The sequence below is a fragment of the Argiope bruennichi genome, chromosome 10 (genome assembly GCF_947563725.1).
Source record: "Argiope bruennichi chromosome 10, qqArgBrue1.1, whole genome shotgun sequence".
NCBI lineage: Eukaryota > Metazoa > Arthropoda > Arachnida > Araneae > Araneidae > Argiope > Argiope bruennichi.
Genome location: NC_079160.1, coordinates 51,222,090 through 51,228,089, shown reverse-complemented (window position 1 = coordinate 51,228,089; position 6,000 = coordinate 51,222,090). Strand labels below are relative to the sequence as shown.

Below are 6,000 nucleotides of genomic sequence, written 5' to 3'. Positions count from 1 at the left end.
GATGAGAAGCTTCCGGCATGGTGGTTGGTTCTCGCCACCCTGGAGGGTACACGAAAAGGTGGGGATCTGGTTCCTCCTCTCGATGACAGGACGTACTTCTTTAGGGAAGTGTTGTGCCGTGGCCTTAAGACTCAACCACAGTTCCCGACAGTGCTGCTGAAGCAGCGATCCTGTCATTCGGTCAGTGATATGACAAACTTTTCCCTATTTATTAGTTTATATATTGAACTGGGTCAGCGTCCATTTCCTTAAAATATTGATCATCGCAATAAGTAGCATTCATTTGATTTTTAAATATAATGTACATTTCAATCATTTTTTTTTTTTGGAAGAAACACTACACATTAATTATCCAAGCATTTTCGATAAAGGAAGTGTGGTTTGTAAACATAGGATTTGTCACACTTGAATGACACATATTTAAAATTGTTTATCTTGTGAAAATCAGCACAGAATTCCTGTAACATCTTTTTTCCTCTTACTTCATATATCATCACGACTATGTTTTGAAGAAAATGTATTCACCATGAGAGAAATAAATGTCAAGAAAATGATTAAAAAGTTTTAAATCGTTAGTTTTTTTTTTTTTTTTTTTTCAGATTTTTATTGATGATAAACATTAAACCCAGATTTACATTTTCTGCTCTGTTAAAGCACAATACTGTTGATTGATAATCAAGACAATAGTCTTCGTTAAATTTTTTTTGATGAATTAGAAGAAAATATTTTGATATATGCAAAGTATTTTAAACTGATTAAAACCCTTAATGACTATAAATACTTTTGTTTGTTTTTGATGCCATCCACAAAAAAAATTAGTCTAAATAAATCTGCAGACGATTTTTTTTCTTTGAAAAGAATGATTAAAAAATTTACTTGTTAATAAAAAAGCTATTTTTTAAAATTGTAGAAATATTCAAAATTAATGATTCTATACGTAACATATTAACCTAGCAATTCATGCACCTAGATATTCTTTTTGATTTGACACCATAACCTTCATTTTATCTTTTTTTTTTTCCCCAAAAAATTTTATTACGCATATTTTTTCTAAATTGAATTACATACATTGATTTTTTCCCCCATTTCCACTAAAAATTTTTTTCTGATTTCGCTTTTTTTAGCTTCTTTTTTTTAGTTTTTGTTTCTACTATAATGGATAGTTATTAATATTTGCATGGGCACATAAATTATTTTATTATAAAATTTAATATTTATTAGTTTCATTGTATTCTACATGCATTTATTAGTTTTATTCCGTATTATACATCTTACTATTGCATTACATTATCCTATTATCATTTGTTTGTTATGTGCTGTGCTATATATTGTTGCTATGTTGTATTATGTAAATAATATTTGTTATTCTTGATTTTATACCTTATTACTTATTCCTGGCGTAGATATACCCCTCCCGCCACTACCACTACTGTTATTTTATTTTACTTCCTCTCTTGCTGGGAAAGGTTAATATCAACTGATATTTTCTACCCACCAACTTTATACCCTTTGTGTAAGCTTGGTTGTGGGGAATAAAATTTTCTTTTTTTGTATGTGTTAAAATGTAATATTTCGACGTTATTTTAAAACTTTGACTCGTGTAATATCAATGCTTGTGATCGTATTATTAAAATTAAATATAATTTTGACGATTATACACTTTTGTTTAAAGATAAAAATCTAAGAAATGACAACAGTAAATAGAATTAAATACTTGTTTAAAATTTGTTTTAGAAAATAAAAATACTGCAAATATTTGTATAAAATACTGTAAATATTTTTGTTTAAAAATTAAAAAAATTTTGTAAATACTTATGATTAAAAAATTTTTAATGCTGATAAACAAATGATATTTTAAAATTTTAACTCATATTAGAATTAGAATTTAGAATCATGTACATTTTTTTATTATTTTACTTATAATCAAAAGATCTATAGTCTAATTAAAGATAATACCCTAGAAAGAAAGCAATTGGACCTTACTCAGTTCTTTCTATAATTTAATTATTCTTTCATTGAATAATTAAAATGCGGAAGTCTTATCGCAGATTAATTTAACGGTTATATCAATTAGACTTAACCAAGCATATGAGCATCAAATTAAAAAAAAATACTCATTTTAGAAAACAATTCAAATTTCTGAGAATGCTTTAACATAACAAAGTATACTAAATAATAATTTTTTTCCTTTATTATTTACTTGTTACTATTATTACTATAATTCCCGCTTTTATTTTTTATTAAAGCTAATAACTCATGAATTAAATTTCTTCTGCGACGTCTCAACACTCCAGCATTAATTAAATTGAATTATGAGAACCACTTGTGACTATTGTTGAAAAAGTGATGTTTCCTCTAACGGCAACAATGGAACTTGAACGGTACCTTGGAAATTGCATCGAAAAAATAAGTTCCAGCTTAATTGAAATGCAATACAGAATCTAATTGCGAATCTAATTTAATCATCGTTCTAAATGGGCTTCTAAAAAATCTAACACCAAGCGAGCACTCTTCGATAACCAATTTAGAAAATGAAAGGGGAATGGTTGATTCTACAGAATATACTATAATATTATTTCGATATTTTCTCAATATTCTACCATATTCAGACTCCTATCAACAGCATGGTGGTATAAATCATGCTGTACTTAACAACAGCATGGTGGTACAAATCATGCAGTACTTAACAACAGCATGGTGGTGCAAATCATGCAGTACTTAACAACAGCATGGTGGTATAAATCATGCAGTACTTAACAACAGCATGGTGGTATAAATCATGCTGTACTTAACAACAGCATGGGGGTAAAAATCATGCAGTACTTAACAACAGCATGGTGGTGCAAATCATGCAGTACTTAACAACAGCATGTTGCTACAAATCGTACAGTTCTTAACAGCATGGTGGTATAAATCATACAGTACCTAGTGCTAATATGACGATATAATCGAAAATTATAATAGATAATTTCCTCATCTAAGAGATTGAGAAAATAACAGTAGTGACAAGATAATTTAAATTTTTTGATTGCTCTTCTTCATTTGGGGAATCGTCTATAAATAATTTTAAGATCGACATTATATCTTTGGATTATAGATTTGGCTTCAGTGATGTACAGGGTGGTTAAAAAATTTCCCCTATTAATTAAAGTTCCCCTATAAATAGCATCCTACAACGCAAGCGGATGAACGGTCTGCAGCGGAAGTTGTTATATAGACTATACACGAGATGCACTAACGGAATTTCTGAAAAACAATTAGTTCTAAAATGTCCACCAGAGGGGAAGAAGCTTTATGCAAAACAGATTAGTTTAAGAAACGTTTGCAGTCATTGTTAGGTTTTATGTCGATGTTTCTGGTTTTAATGATGATGGTATCTTGTTGCGACGTTGAATGACTTAAGGAGCTCCAAAACGCTCCATGTGCGAAGCATCACAACTGATCAGTTACGATCTGCTGTTGAACACGCTGTCCATCGACTTAAAATTTCGCAGGTGAATGAGGGTCGTCACATGGAGCACCTTCCCTTACAACAGCCGGGACGTGATTAACTACTGCTACTCTTGTGCAATTTCGTCCTAATTTGTTCTTGTTTCTGCAAACTGAACTGTTTTTTTTTTTACCCTCAAACAATATACTGTTTTTTTTTTCTTACCTTTACTTAATGTGGTTCGATGAGTAGGTGATCAGAAACTAGCTAATGAATGTTAATATTGCTTCTGTATTCTGTTTTGATCGTTTATTGGGTTAAATTTAATGTTTTTCCGGAAAAGGAGCCCTTTGGTGGACAATTTGGAACTAAAATTTTTTTTTTCGAAATTCCTTGAACGCATCTCGTGTATAGCCTATATACCAAATTTCGCTGCAATCCGTTCATCCGTTCGCGTTGTATGGTGCTGATTATAGGGGAAGTTTAATTATAATCAGCCGGTATATCACAGAAATTTTCGCTATTCTTCATGTTTTTATTGGCGCCCTCTCCCACTGATTGTGACCCCCTTATTTGGAATCATGAACTTATAAGTTCATATCCATTCATTAGTTACATGCAAATTCCTGAGATATGCAACACCAAAGAAATGGACAAGAATATATGAAAAACTACCGCGGTAATATGAAAAGTTCATTCCCTCCTATTCATAATCCTCTTCGAATTACTTGAATCAGTAAAATTCCAACCATGGTATACTCAATAAACTACGAAAATTTTGACGTGAATTCCCCATTTTCACTCGTTTGTAAACACACGCGTTCCACAACCATGCACTTCAACAAAAAATTTCAACGCGTAATATCGCTGCTCTACGGGCGAGTGAAATAAAATTGGTTCGAGAAACATCGCCAAGGCGGAAAAAAGTGGATCGCCAACTATGACCTGTTGACTGCGAAGCCCAGTTCGTGAATGCGTCACGCTGGCTGACTCTGAAAAAAAGAAACCGCGTGAGTGAGTTGGCGCTGATCGTAACTTGCTGGAAGAGTAGGAGTCAGGCAGCTGTTCGTGTTTTTAGTTGTGCAGATCATCTGCTTGGAAATCGGTCAGACATTCTGCCGGTTCAGTTCTAATCAGCAGGGTAAGTGAAGTTCCTTGTCTTACCATTTAGTTCATTTGACAGTTGTCTGTAATAATTGTCAAGTTTGTTAAGAGACGCGATTTGGAAATATTTAAGTTCGAACAAAAGCACCAGGGTGTCTTATTGGAAAGGGGGAAGGGTTCTTATTTATTAGTAGTTGCGCTTGTGTTGTAGTTTAGGTTCCATATTTACAATCCGATTTTGCGATGCTTCGTTTAAAACTGTTTCTACAAATAATATGCTGCAAACATTATATTTATTTTGTTGTTTTAATTGTATTACGATTTCAAACATTTGCTTGATTTAAATTTATTGTGGAATGTAATTGTTTAATATTACAGAATTCGATCAAAATGTTTAAAAGTCTTAAAAAACAATGAAATAAAATATATAAATATGCTAGTTTACAGAAAATAATTTTAAATGATATTAGTAATTATTTAAAAATGTAAAGCATTAAAAATATTTTTGATAAGAATATTAAGAAAAGGAATTTTTGACAAATCTTGCACTTTTTTTTACAAACTTTTGAAAAAAAAATTAGCAAAAAGAAACTTTTAACACGTTTGAAACAGAAAGAAAAAAGAATTTTGTAATTGATGAGCTTTTCAATATTCATTAATTTAATTATTTCTATAATTTATTTGTAATGATTCGGAAACAATGAAAATTTTAAATAGACTTTGTCAAAAAAAAATAGTCTGAAATATATTAATTTAAATTTTATTGTTAGTATTAGCTGTAATAAATTCTTAAACATTAAAAAAGTTTTTTAATCATATTCGGAATGCTCAAATGTTAAATCAAGACATTTGTCTTATTACTTCCAGATCTGATGTCACAACTAATTATTTAAATTAGAGTTTAAATTTCGTTTAGTTCTCGTTCAGTTTATTTATTTAAAAATTTGGTAAAGTAAGAGATGAAAATAAGTAATTGACATTATTAAAGGCATAATAATTTGGTTCAAAGAAATGCAAGAATTTTTATGTTAAAATAATAATGACAGTAATAAAAATAATTCTGCCTTTTGGTAGCATTATGATGGTGAACGAAATTATCATTAATTTCTAAATCTAGGATACTGATAAAGAAAATACAAACTCTGTTGTGGGATGAAGTATTATTAAATATATATTGTTATTAACTCTTCTGCCATATTGGCAGTATTTCTCAGATTTGATTAATACTTTTTAGGCAGTTTAAAATATATATAAAAGATGTTAATTTAAATAAAAAATTTAAAAATAAATTTTTAAATTTCTGAAATGATGAAGTTAATGTCAAAATAGGTAAAAAGAATTATCCTGTAGCTATTAAATTAAAAACATGTTTTTAATATCATTATTTTGCTGACTTCCATTTTTTTAAATATATTTTCGATATCCCAGAGTTTTTGTTTTATTTTTTTATTTATTCGGATACTTTA

The 6,000-nt window shown here is 29.7% G+C and overlaps 1 protein-coding gene across 1 annotated transcript in view; it reads left to right on the top strand.

Moving 5' to 3' along the window:
* The first annotated feature begins 4,459 nt into the window (after positions 1-4,459).
* The window catches only part of LOC129988748 (sodium/calcium exchanger 2-like), a 79,744-nt gene continuing 78,203 nt past the window's right edge, over positions 4,460-6,000 (top strand). Inside the window, exon 1 of the mRNA XM_056097016.1 lies at positions 4,460-4,571. The gene's annotated coding sequence lies outside the window, so the exon portion shown is untranslated. The remainder of the gene's footprint in view (positions 4,572-6,000) is intronic.